At 36.0% G+C, this 14697-nt stretch overlaps 1 long non-coding RNA gene across 2 annotated transcripts in view; it reads right to left on the reverse strand.

The window, feature by feature from the left end:
* LOC129479444 (uncharacterized) overlaps positions 1-14379 on the reverse strand; it is a 658151-nt gene extending 643772 nt beyond the window's left edge. The window contains exon 1 of one of the 2 annotated variants that reach the window (XR_010120264.1): positions 14232-14379. This is a non-coding gene — a long non-coding RNA (uncharacterized lncRNA). The remainder of the gene's footprint in view (positions 1-14231) is intronic. The other variant, XR_010120265.1, reaches the window with a different exon arrangement.
* Positions 14380-14697: the final 318 nt, after the last annotated feature.

Here is a 14697-nt window from a genome sequence, read left to right on the forward strand (position 1 = left end):
TTCCATAGCATGTTTGTACCACATTTTCTTTATCCAGTCTACTACTGACGGCCATTTAGGTTGATTCCATGTCTTTGCTATAGCATCTCACCATTTTCTTCTTTACATCTGGTAACCATTATACTACTCTCTATTTCTATATATTTGACATTTTTTAGATTCCACATATAAGTGAGAGATCATGCAGCATTTTTGTGTGTGGTTTATTTCACTTAGCATAATGTCCTCCAGGTTCATCTACGTTGTCCCAAATGACAGTATCTTTTTCTTTTCTTTTAGACAGAATCTTGCTTTGTTGCCCAGGCTGCAGTACAGCAGTGCAATCTCAGATCACTGCACCCTCTGCCTCCTTGGGTTCAAGCAATTCTCCCATCTCAGCCTCCTGAGTAGCTGGGATTACAAGCACACACCACCACGCCCAGCTAGTTTTTGTATTTTTAGTAGAGATGGGGTTTCACCATGTTGCCCAGGCTAGTCTCAAACTCTTGGCCTCAAGTTATTTGCCTGTCTCAGGCCCCCAAGTGCTGGGATTACAGGTATGAGCCACCACACCCGGCCTCATCTTTTTTTAAAGTAGAATATTTTATTTATATATAAACCACAATTTTAAAATGATTCATCCATTGATGGACACTTAGGTTGTTTCCATACCTTGCCTATTGTAAACCACAATGATCATGAAAGCAGTTATCTCTATGAGGTGCTAATTTAATTTCGTTTGGGTTTACTGGGTCATATAGTAGAATCTGAATTCTTTGAGCGCTCCCCATGCTGTTTTCCATAATGGCTGTACTAATTTACATTCCCACCAACAGTGCACAAGTGATTCACATCCTTGCCAACACTTGTTATCTTTAGTCTTTTTGATAAACAGCCATTCTAACAGGTTTGAGGTGATCATCTCATTGTGATTTTAACTTGCATTTTTCTAATAAGAAGTGATGTTAAGCACATTTTCATATAACCATTGGCCATTTGCATGTCTTCTTTGAAAAAGTGTCTATTCAGGTCCTTTGTTCATTTTTTGATTGGGTTGGTTTTCTTTCGTTGTTTGCTATTAAGTTATATAAGTTCTTCATGTATTTTGGATGGTAATCTATTAGATTTATGTATTTTAACATAAAATGGAGCTCTAATAATGATGGCCTGAGTTGTGCAAGGGGTTGTAGTAATGAAGAATGAGATGGAAGCATTTGAAAGCTAATAGAAAACATTTTTAAATTTTGTAAGCTTAGATGAACATTTTAGCCCCTAATTGTAAATTTAAAAATTATATGAAAATAATAACATGTTTTAAAATGTCTTTGGTAATATTTAACATTAATGATATATTAAGTAACTTAAGAAGTACTTAAGAAGAGGGCCTTATAAAACTATGTAAACTAGGGTAGGGTAATAATCATGTTCTTTGTTTTCTGTATTTTATGATCCTTTGACCTCTCGGGGGCCTTGTTGGTCAATGAGAACCTGCCCCTCCCAGGGCTAGTTAATTCCCAAAGTTAGCAAACAACTCCCCTGTGAGCATGTCTTTCATATACAAACCAACAAATTCAAAGTCCATATTCTAACCATCTCCTTCGTCTAACTCTCTCACACCAAGCCAGTATTTCCTCTGCCCTAAGTCACCCCAGGGCCAGGTGCTGGACAACTGGAGCTCTCCCTGTAGTAAATTGTAAATTGTACTCAATAGTAAATTGAGTAAACATAGGATAGGATAGTTGGGGAGAGTCCACTGAAGTTATTCCAACTATCCTATCCTATGTTTACTCAAATTTACCTTCCCTGCATTAGTTCGTTTTCACACTGCTATAAAGAACTACCTGAGACTGGGTAATTTATAAAGAAAGAGGTTTAATTGACTCACAGTTCCACATGACTGAGGAGGTCTCAGGAAACCAACAGTCATGGTGAAGGTGAAAGGGAAGCAAGGCATGTCTTACATGGCAGCAGGAGAGAGAGAGGGGGATTAGGGGACCCACCACATACTTTTAAACCATCAGTTCTTGAGAACTCACTATCACAAGAACAGCATGAGGGAAACTGCCCCCATGATCTCATCATGTCCCACCAGGTCCCTCCCTCAACACATGGGGATTACAATCTGAGATTAGATCCCTTTTGGGTGGGGACACAGAGCCAAACCATATCACTGCCTCATTCATGTCTTCTCATGGAAACCACAATAAAGGCTCTGGGCTGTAATTTCCCTCACTCCTCTGCCTCCTGAATGACCCTGGGGCTTCCCCATGTGGCCCTGTATGGTGTGGCATGCCCCCTTTTCCTGGAGACTATGAGTAACAAAATTCCCTTGAGTGGCATTAATCTCACTGGGTTTCAATCAGTCCCCTCTATAAACTAAAACCTACTTACAATCAAAACAGGTAGTAATACCAATTATAAATTATAAAAGAAATACAACTTATTTCTACATTTGCTTCACTTCTAGTAATGATTCTGTTAATACAGTTTTTGTGCAAATTAACTTGTTAGTGTACCTCTCCTGATTAGTCTCTGGACTGTTCTTTTTCTTCTCACCAAGTTGTTTGTTGCCCCTATTTCTTTCCTACTACCTATTAATCTATACTTATTCCATATGCTTGCCATTCTGTATGCCTTTTTTCTCATTTATGCTAATTTACTCAAATTCATATATTTACCTAGTCTATGACTTCATGAGAATAAAACTAAATGAAAATTTTATCAAGCTGATCTTATACCCTGTGAAAAGTCAAAGTCTAAATGGTATGTTAGTTCAAAGCAATTTTATTCCATTGGACAACTGTCTATGCTTCTGTGAATTAGTCTCTAAGGCAGTCTTATTAGAATCAGAATTCTCATATTCAGGACATCATTGTGTGAATCAAATATTTAAACATGTAGATATTATACACCAAATATTTTCTTACTTGCTGTACTGTGTATCACTATAATATTTGTCCATCATGTTTATTAGCGCACTTGAATCTCCCTTTTCCACTAGTTTGAAAGCCCTAGAATGAAGAGACTTCTGGTAAAGCCTAGCTGGGGCTTATAATCCGCCATAATCTTGTCCTGACTATGTACTCAGATACTGAAGAAATTCAAAGTCAGGGGTTTACTCAGGGCACGTTTATCAGAGATGAGAAAACGCCCTCGGTGAAGAGCTAAATATTTTAATGTCTTCTTTATAGCTACTTTCCATTTTCATTTCTCAGAATCAGGCAGATTGATAGAAACAAGAGTAATTTTGAAGAAAATGTCAGAATAACACACTGGGAAGATATAGGTATGTATTACTAGAGTGTCTTTTCTTGGTTCATATAGATATTAACTAGAGAGATTCTTGAATCTGGTTTATTGTAAGTTTGATTGCCTACACACCCCTAGCACATTCTATCACACTAATGACAGCTTATACTTAAGAGGCCACTTATTTAAAAGCTGATTATTTGAGAAAATCTTTAACCCAATTCCCTGTTTAAATGAAAACAGAAGGACTAGACTTTTACAAATCGTCAAAGGAATGCATTTCTCCTTTCTAAAGAAGGGAGGGTGGGTTGAATGTGACCCACCTTTTCTCACACATCCTCCCAATTTAGACCTAGAAATTAAGATGTATAAGTATCTATAAGAAGTATTTTCCCATGGGTATAAATGTTGTCCCAGAGACTATGAAGAGGGCAAAAAGAATGGCAGCCTGACTCAAAGAAAGGCAACCTCTATCCCTATGTTGTTTTCCTATAGGGCTGCACACATTGCTTACTCTTGGAGCAAGGTTATGTTGTTGGCATTCAGAGAATATGCCCACAAATAATTATCCAAGGAATAGTGCAGTTTTTTTTTCCTTTTAGAGGGCAAGATAATAGATTTTTATCCCCTGCTGTAATTATGAAGAGTCTTTCCTTATGCTATTTCTAAGCTTAGTCAAAAAAGATTTTAATATGACTTGACTATTGTTAACAATGATAAACTGTCTACTGATAAAATTTATTCTTAATATCTATCTTGCTTTATTAGTGGAATGACATTAGCATAAAAATCTAAAAATTATTGTTATAGGTGGATAGCATATTTTTCTCATTTTTTTAAAGAAATATTTTATTCCTGTATTAGTAACATATGATAAATATAAAACATTATTGCTGGGCGTGGTGGCTCACGCCTGTAATCCCAGCACTTTGGGAGGCTGAGGCAGGTGGATCACCTGAGGTCAGGAATTCGAGACCAGCCTGGCCAACATGGGGAAACCCCATCTGTACTAAAAATACCAAAAAAAAAAAAAAAAAAAAAAAAAAAATAAGCTGGGCGTGGTGGCAGGCGCCTGTAATCCCAGCTACTTGGGAAGCTGAGGCCAGAGAATCACTTGAATCCTGGAGGCAGAGGTTGCAGTGAGCCGCGATTGCGCCATTGTACTCCAGCCTGGGCGACAATAGCAAGACTCCGTCTCAAAACAAACAAACAAAAAAACCCCAAAAACCCATTATTGAGATGTTTACCTCTTTTGGACCAAATCTTCAAAATCCAGTGTGCACTTTGTACTAACAGTGCATTTCAGTTCAAACTAGCTGTAAAGTGCTCAGTCACCATATGTGGATAGCATAGCTAGCTCTGTAGAGTTACAAAATTCTATTGGAAGAATTCATTTAGAATTATATATGGATAAGACGACAGCAAAAATGAAAAAAAAGGGGTGGGGGGGCTGGGGCAGGGATAGCATTAGGAGAAATACCTAATGTAAATGATAAGCTGATGCGTGCAGCAAACCAACATGGCACATGCATAGTTATGTATCAAACCTGCATGTTGTGCACATGTACCCCAGAAATTAAAATTTAAAAATTAAGTAAATTTCTTGTAGATTTTGCTTATGAAGGTAAGTTTATCATTTACATTATATTATAATATTGGGAGTTTTTAAAAATTTTCCCACATTCATCTTTTAGAGTACTTAATACCTTAGTTAAATCTAGGAGGAATTCAATCATGTGTAATAATCAGTACAGGTAAGTTGCCATCTACTAAGTACTTTCCATTGTCAGCCTGAATCTTGGTACCTTGAACACTGGTCTCTACAATTTTGCAATAAGGTGCTTTCTAATTGGATCAGTTTCATAAATTAAATATTCCATTCCTGATCTTTCCACCCACAGTTATTCAGCTAACCCAAACTCGAGATTTGTTCTCAGTAAGCCAAAATTTTTCCTTCTCTGCGATCCTGCAGTATAACTGGCCTGCCATTCTTGAGAGGAAATTCTTAGTAGTGATTATTGGTTGTGTTTCTCCAAAACCCATGGCTCATTAATCCCTATCAAAGCAGCCTGAGCAAAGTCATTTCTACTCAGCAGCAGATTCAGGCTGATACAATGCACAAGCTAAGCTGGCAGCTGCTCAACTGAGATTTGAAGGATCCATGAAGCCCTCTCTGGCTCCTGGTTCTCTCATTTTAAAAAACAAACAAACAAAAATCCCTGTTATTCACCACACTGGCATTCTCTACTAGATCCAGATTTTACTGAAAAGGCAAATGTGGGTAAACATATTCACCTGACTAGTATTCAGCATAGTCCACATCCTGAATGATAAAAATAATTAATTTTAGATTAGGGAAGAAATTAAAGAGACTTCATGCTTTCTTGTGATGATATTGCAATTAAGGACAGTGATAGACAAGGAAACTTGGGAGCACACTGGTGACCTGGGATAGGTATGGGGACACAAAAGGGAGTCACCGAGAAGAAAAAAATTTGAAAGAAATACATGAAGGAATAGCATTATTTCATAATTTTCTAATAGATCTGAAGTTGGAGATGTTTTGAATATATTTATTTGGTTTATTGATCTGTTCTATTTTATAAACTAGTAAGCTAGATTCTGATATTCCTAAAAGAGAACTTATCAAAGAAATAAATAAGGTAATTTTTATTACACATTCAAAAAGTGAAATAACTAAACTTACTTTAACCTTGTGTTATTTTGCTAGTGAAGTAGCCAAATACTTTGCTATCTAAAGTATTTGATCTTTCCTCTGCAACTTTCATAGAAAAAATAGTCTATTTTTCTTCAAGGAGATACTGAATGCCCCACTTTTGAAAAATGTTCAGAGTCCTCTCTGAAGGTATAATTTGAATGTGTCAGAAACTATAATTTGTTCCAGAGAACTAAGCTAGAGGGTCTATTGTGAGATTTTAAATACATTCTTAATGGCTTCTAAATCCTCTTGTGAACTACATTAGTGTGAAATGTTATTTATTTAATCTAATAGAGCCATTACTCACAAAAGGAAATGTACAACTCCATCTCCTCAGAGAACAAGAAAGAGCTTCTAGGGTAAAGAACAGAACAGAGCTGTTATTTATGGGTACAGATTAAAAAAAAAAACTGAATGAGTTGAACTTCCTCTCTCATGCCTACAGTCGGAAAATGGAATCCACAGCAGAATTAGTTACCCAAATTCCTTTTCACAGTGTGCCTTTCCAGTGAACTCTCCTCTTCAGAAACTCCACAGCTGCTCACACAAATTAATTTTGCAATGAGGTTTTCTAGGAAAGTGTTGAACTGCAACCCAGGCCGCTTTGGATTCCTTTCCTTTTCACTTACACAACAGGCACTGTCCAGGAGTGATGATATGTGGGCTCTAGAGGTATGTCCATTAATTTGAACATGCTGCTCAAAAGAGAGCATCTTTATGGGGTAAGAGCATAGTGATGATTTATTTTGCTTCTGTAAGGGAGTTATTATACATATGGAGGTGGCTGTACAACAGAAGGTAAAGTCTACACAAAGTAAGATGACACAGTAGTTAAACCTATGCTATGAAATCTGATAGATGCAAATTCTAACTTGGCCACTTGCTAGCTGGATGAGAGCCACCATCATTATTCTCAGGCTGTTTTGTGTATCATTGTATGCGATTGTCACAGTAACCCTTAGAACTATTATTATGCTTCATTTGAATGCAGAAACTGAGGCATAGAGAATGTAACTGTCCCACATCTGGGAAATGGTGAAGCCTGGTTTAAATGGGAGATGGTTACTGCAACATATGGGCTCTTAGCAAACATGTGGCTCAAGCAACAGAGACTTCTTACTCATTTTTTAGTTATTTAACCTCTCTGTTCTGTTTCCTCATATGTAAAATGGAAATAAACACATGACCTGCCTCATGGAATTAAATGAGATCATGAATGTAATAAATTGAGCACAATGCTGGACACTCAGCAAATAGTAAATTAGCTTTATCAAGCGCTTACCTTTCTTACAGTCAGTCTCTAGAGAACAATGTATCTCTAAATGTTAATTAGACAAGACAGTTAAATCTGTTTATTGGCCCAGATCTTCATAGCATCTCACCTTAACATAGTTGATGAGTGTCTCAAGCAAGTGTCATCTGATATTGCAACTGTCAACTGTTATCATTGCAGCTGATGGTGAAACTGTCAACAGGCTATGTGGAATGATTAATAATGTGACAAAGAATAAATCCATGCTCACAAGCATGGTCTAAAGCCCTTTAACAGGTGGAATGATTGCTGGGACTTAATATCTCTCCTATCTGAATCTTACTGAAAGGCAGATATTCAAAGCAACCTAGATCTTATACTGGGTGGCAATGTTGAAATATGCTGGCCTAAGTCAATACTCTGACCACATGCATTCTAGTGAGTGGGCTGACAGGACTGCATAGAGAGTTATGTGCACCTGCTCTTCTGCCTTTAGCAGACAAATAATATGCAGCAGGGAAAAGAAGTTGACCTAAAAATACACCATGAGAAGTCATTATTGGCATAAATCCCAACAAGTATTTAGTGAAAGACACTGGGTTTTATATTGGGTTTTCCTATTATAAATGATTTTGGGGAAAAAGTGTCAAGACCTAACATATGTGTATATAAAATATGTTTATAAATGAAATGTGATCATTAAATAAGTATACAGTTATAAATTAAGGCATTACTATGAAGTATCAGTCTTGAAAAAACAATATCATACTACTTTGAAGGAAAAGAAATAAAATTTAGATTAATAACAATGTCATTACTAGCAAAAGGTCAATGGTAATTTTATCAAGCAAAGAAAACATTATTCCCGTCTCTTATATGGTTGATTTTTTCCTGAAACACTGCATTTAGCAAACAGGAATAATTTGGAGAGAAAAAATATTGTAAAAGATATAAATTCTGATGACAAGCATACAATTTTCTAATTAATAGTCCTGCCTGAATCTTTTCTGAAGAAAGATTCTTATTCTCATTTTAAAAACCACATACTAAAATGATAACTAGGACAGACACCAATTATACTTACACATTACACAGGTGCAAAGAAGTAATGTTAAAATGCATTAGTCACCATATACCATGAACCCAATTTTGTAATGACTGATTATTCAATAACTGGCTTGCAGATTTCCAGTAGCTACAATTATTTGACCATATTAGCATGTTCCATTAGCACCATTTTTTGAAAGTACATTTTATGACCTACCTGACATGGGAAAAATCTTGAAATTGTGTTTAATTAGAGAACATTCAAAGAAAATAATAAGAACATATCAATCTAACACCAAAAATATAAGTTCTGGGCCATTAAACAAAATTTGATAGAAAAAATTTTTCATCACACTTCCTCAATACTCCCTGTGCATTGACCCTTTGTTGTGGATATATACATTTTTCACACATTAAATTCGTGTTTAAGCCATCTAGCAATACAGGATGTCAACAATCAATAGTTTCACCATAGGCAATGGATAGAAAATTTGCATAAGTAGATGTGTCACAAAGAATCACTTTTATAGTGACATTACAAATATAGGGAGATCAGGGCCCATTGTCCTAGAGGTAGTGTGCACAGAGACTGTTCCTTTTGCAGAGATTTAACAAAAGTACCTTTTTCTTTGCTATGTGATATGGTTTGGCTCTGTCTCCACCCAAATCTCATCTTGATTTGTAGTTCCCATAATCCCCATGTGTCTTGGGAGGGACCTGCGGGGGAAGTAACTGAATCATGGGGGCAGTTTCCCCCATGCTATTCTCATGGTACTGAGTAAGTTCTCATGAGATCTGATGGTTTTATAAGGGGCTTCCCCCTTTGCTTGGTTCTCATTCTCTCTCCTGCCGCCACATGAGGAAGGACGTGTTTGCTTCTCTTTTCATCATTACTGTAAGTTTCCTGAGACCTTCCCAGCCATGTGAAACTGAGTCAAACCTCTTTTCTTTATAAATTACTCAGTCTCACGTATATCTTTATTAGCAGCATGAGAATTGACTAATACACTGTGTAAATCATGATCCAAGCAAGTAGTAGAACATTTGATAAGAATCCCTGGACCTTCTAAAATGGGAAGGATTACCTCTTCCAGAATGAAAAGACTCAAATTTCTTTTTGTGTTAGAAAGGGCCAATCAAGTGTTAGATGAAGCTAGTGGGGGCTACTGAAATGGTGAGGGGCAACAGGTAAGCAGACAGCTTACCCAAGTACAGAGACAAAAACAAAGTATTTCTTGGTCCTATTTGTGGCAGAAACATTAGATGATTCAAGACAGTTTCCTTTGGCCACATTGTACCTGGGAAAATTATTGTATGTATAAACTAAAATATCTGTGGGAAAGTAGAAGAGGAACCGAGTCAAAGGAGCATTAACTCAAAGGCCCTGCAATCTGCAGATGAGACTCTTCATTGAGAGAAACACTGGACACTTTACCCTCAGATGTACCAGAGAAAGGTGATGTCCCTGCGATGGGTGAGACCAGGGGCTTATTTTCACTCTCCACTATTCTTAAATAACATTCTACCAACCCCAGAGCTCAATTTGTACCAACAGCCTTTCCATTATTTGGAGCATATCAAAGGACTGAATGAGTCTCCAGCTGTTCGTTAGGGTACATTTAAGCTTTTTGGGCTTCCTAGGCACTTAAAAGAGAAAATTTGCTCCTTGGAGAGGAATAGACTGGACTTTCAAAGTTCCTGAACAGTGGAGTCTCTGGCATTGCCGTCTAGGGACTAAGTGAGGAATCTTATTTTCGCCTAATTTTGGGGGGTGCTCTTGTCATTGCACACTATGAACCAAGGGTCAAATCTTGCCTGATACCATTTTTTTGCAAACTAAGTAAAGTTTGTACATTTTTATATAGTTACATTTTAAATGGTGATATAAGTATCTAGAAATCTTCAACATTTGCCTTTCCTTCAAAGCCTAGAAAATTTACTACCTTGCCTTTACAGCAAAAGTTTATCAATTTCTGCTTTATTTACACAGAATTAGATCTATTAGAATAACTAGTCAGTTGTTTGAACTGTAGACCATTGTGGCATTGCATCCATTAACATTTTTATTAGAAATTTTATAAAAAGCATCATTACATGGATGCTACTGGGACATACAGCTCCTTGAAAGATATGAGATAATTCATATATATTGAGTTTTGAAATGTTAGTCATGTCACTAATGACTCCAGAAGATACCAATTTATATTTTCTGTGTAGTAAAAATAAGAACCCAGTGACTATCAGGGTAAAAAAAAATAGCATTTCTTAAAAATTATACACAGTCCATAATTGTCACATAAATTATTAATAGGTTGAATTTTTTTTTTTTTTTTTTTTTTTGAGATGGAGTCTTGCTGTGTCGCCCAGGCTGGAGTGCAGTGGCGCGATCTCGGCTCACTGCAAGCTCCGCCTCCCGGGTTCACACCATTCTCCTGCCTCAGCCTCTTCGAGTAGCTGGGACTACAGGCGCCCGTCACCACGCCCGGCTAATTTTTTTTGTATTTTTAGTAGAGACAGGGTTTCACCGTGGTCTCGATCTCCTGACCTCGTGAATTTTTAAGTTATCATATTGAAGAGTATTTGTGGAATTTTAGAATGAAAAATAAAATGTTTTTCCTGCAGGACTATAGAGAGATTTTATGGAGGAGCCATATAGTGCATTAGTTTTCTTTTCATAACAGTGGATGATTTTTGTTTAGGAAGCTATTCTACATTTTCCTTTCTTCAGGTTCAAATAGAGCTCCACCCCATTACCAACAGGAATGAGGCACAGAATCTGGGTTTCAGATTATCAGTTGATAACAATATTCATGCACATTCAAGATAAGCTAGACTGAAGTTTTTTTTTAATGTTTCAGAAAATGCAAGCTCATTTTAATCTCCCTCTTCTCTTCAATCCACCATCACTTCTGCAGAAAGATTGGCATTCATATTTTAATAATTCAATTTAGAGTACTTTTCCATCAAGTTTGTGTTTACTATTATTTTATTAAAGAACCATTCTTGGACAATATTGCATCTAGGAGTACTAAAGTGAATAGATTACTTATGGATCAAAATTTCTCATGAAATATTTGCACCACATATTGTGTACAACATACAAATATTGCTGATGGGCTGTCAAATAGAAAGGGAAAACTGAACAGGACACAAATTTACATCATGCGATGAAACTCAAGAGATTTTTTCTATTATACATAAATCATAGCATACAAAGGAACAAAGTTCTCTCAAACTGCTACAGTGCAGCAGCTGCAGATGCATGCTATTTAGAAGCCCAAAAAGGTAAAGAGAAGTTAGGATAAGTTCTGCATGTTTCACAATAACAAAATATGCAGCTACTTACTAAAGAAAAATTTATTTGTAAATATGAAATGTATTCAGAAATATTTCTTCTATAAGAAACTTTAAAAACAAAGAATTTTGAGGTAATTGTTATCTTAATTATCCCTGTTAATATTTAACAAAAGAATGACTATATGTAGCTTATTCATTCAAATAGATCATTTTTCTTAGTAACTTTCCAGCAGCTATGCTTGTTTCACTGTTCTTTATCACTGTGTTTCCTCATCTAGGCACTGATTGAGCCACTTATTAAGTGGGATTAACAAGATTCCTCTACATACCTACTTCATTAGGTTGTTACGAGGATTAAATGAACTGATGTATCTCTAAAGCACTTAGAAAAGAGCTGAAGACAGCATGTTAACTATTAACATAACAGTTTCATCATCATTGTTGCCATCAGCTATTTGTATAAGTTACTTGTATAAGGAAAAGCAACATCTTATGTTGCCTCTTTATCACCCAGGACACTACAAGAGTTGGTTTTAGCAATTGTGGGTACTATCTACAAAATGATATGCTTGCTCTTAAATGTTTAACCACTGGCATCCGTGGAGGGGTGGGGGTATACCAAATTTGTAGTGCTTACTGACTTCCATGGTATAATTTCACATAGCCATGAGTTTTTGAAAGGACTTGAAAAGAGATAAGCACGATCAGCTGTTACAAAACAGCAGGGCAGACTCCAGAACACCACTGCATCTAACCATCTCTGTTTCTTTCACACAAAGATGTGTGTTTATCAATCAAGAGAAATATACTTGATGACTGCAAGATCTGATGACAGTTGAGTCATGGAAATCAGTTTACCCGAGAGTCTGTAATTAGACTCACAGAGTAGAATTCTCACTGCAGCTAACCTTACTCATGTTAAGCACAAATAATATCAGCTTGGGAAAAGAAAAGGTAAGCCAAATGAATTTGGGTAACAAAATTAATATAAACCGTCAGAGTGTTCAACAAGTATTTATAAAAATATGTCATTTGCAAAGCTGGGCTTTTTGGAGAGCATCTATAATAACAGAATATTGCCCCTGCCCTTAATTGGCTTATATCCTGATTGAGGTGATAAAGATATGTAGTAGGTAAAAAATACAAAAGATGTAATTCATAATGTTACTTATGTAAGTGTCCAAGGACAAATGCTAGAGGCCATCACCCCAAGTGAAATAACTCAGAAACAGAAAATCATCTACTATATGTTCTCTCTTACCAGTGGGAGCTAAGCAATGGGTACACATGGACATAAAGATGGAAATAACAGACATTAGGGACTTCAAAGGGGGAGAGAGTGGGGAAAGATGAGGGATAAACAATTACTTATTGGGTACAATATTCACTATTTGGGTAATAGGTACACTGGAAGCCAAATCTCACCAGATGTAATATACCAAGTAATAAACCTGCACATGTACCTCCTGAATCCAGGAGAAAGAAGAAAAGGAAAACAGGAAAGGGAAAAGGGAAAGAAAGAAAGAATTGTAATGGAAATGGGATATATGACGCTAAAATAAAATTCTTTTTAAAAATGCTTAAAATGTAAAATAATAGTTTTTAAATGAGATACATATACACAGTAGAATATTATTCAACTCCCAAGAGGAAGAAAATTCTGTCATTTGTGACAACATTTAGATAAGTGAAATAAGCCAGGCACAGAAATACAAATATCACATGATCTTACTTACATAATCTAAAAACTTTGAAGTCATAAAAGTAGAGAGTAGAATGGTGGCTCCGAAAGACTGGGGCAGCAGGAGGACAGGGAAAGGGGAAGGGTTGGTCAAAAGGTACAAAGTTCAGTAAGTTCTGGGTGCTTTATTGCACAGCATAATAACTATATTTAATAATGTCTTATATATTTCAAAATTGCTAAATGGATTAATTTTAAAGTTTTCACTGTAAAGATTATAAGAATATGAGGTAATGGATGTTAGCTTAGTTTGATAATCTTACTGAATATATGTGTATGACAACATCACACTATACCCTATATATATGCACACACAATTGTTACTTGTCAATTGCAAATAAAATACAATTTAAAATATATATTTTTTTAGTTTGCTTTCCATCCTAATTGAATAAGATTTTTATAATGTTTTAGAATTTATGTCATGGTAAAAATTTTTGTAAACATGTATCATTCAATGTAATAAATATTCTTTAATTTTTCTATGAATAATTCTACATTTGGCCTTTTGAGTGATCTTGCCACTCATTTCTCTCATTCATTCTGTTTTGGTTTTGTTTTTGGCTTTTGATAATATCCATGGCTTTTTTTTTCTTTTGCTAGCCTTTTTAATTATATATACCATCCAGCTGTTTTAAGAACTATTAAAAATGAAGCACCCTTCTCCTCTCATTTTTCCAGGAAAAAAATGACTAAACATAGGAGAAATGAGAAAAATTAAAATTTTTTCAAATTTACTTTAGTTGCAAAGTATACACATCTCACTGTAAATAAAAATGCAAACAAAACATAGAAAATAGGTGAAAGATGTACCTCACTGCAGTTCCTCTCCCTTTCCAATATATAAATATTTCAACTTTCCAGGTGTATTAGCCCATTTTCACACTGCTATAAAGAAATACCCAAGACTGAGTAATTTATAAAGAAAAGAAGTTTCATTGACTCACAGTTCTGCATGGCTGGGGAGGACTCAGGAAACTTATAATCACGGCAGAAGGGGAAGAAGTATGTCCTACACGGCAGCAGGTAAAAGAGACAAAAGCAAGCAGAGGAAACGCCAGATAATTATAAAACCATCAGATCTCACGAGAACTCACTCACTATCACAGAACAGCAGCGGGGAAATCACCACCATGATCCAATCACCTCCCACCTTGCTCCTCCCTCTACAGGTGGAGATTATGGAGATTACAATTCAAGATGAGATTGGGCCAAACCACACAGCTAAACCATATCACCAGGGAAGTACAATCACTAATGATAAACTTTTGTCAGTATTTTCTGAATTAAAAAGTCAAGTTAATCTTAAACAAGAATAAGACAGTATCCCTAAGAAAAGGATGACTGCTGAGAACAAAAGCAACTGCCTATGCTAAATTTATTATGTCTCTGTTACTAACACAATACCAAACT

The sequence above is a fragment of the Symphalangus syndactylus genome, chromosome 3 (genome assembly GCF_028878055.3).
Source record: "Symphalangus syndactylus isolate Jambi chromosome 3, NHGRI_mSymSyn1-v2.1_pri, whole genome shotgun sequence".
NCBI lineage: Eukaryota > Metazoa > Chordata > Mammalia > Primates > Hylobatidae > Symphalangus > Symphalangus syndactylus.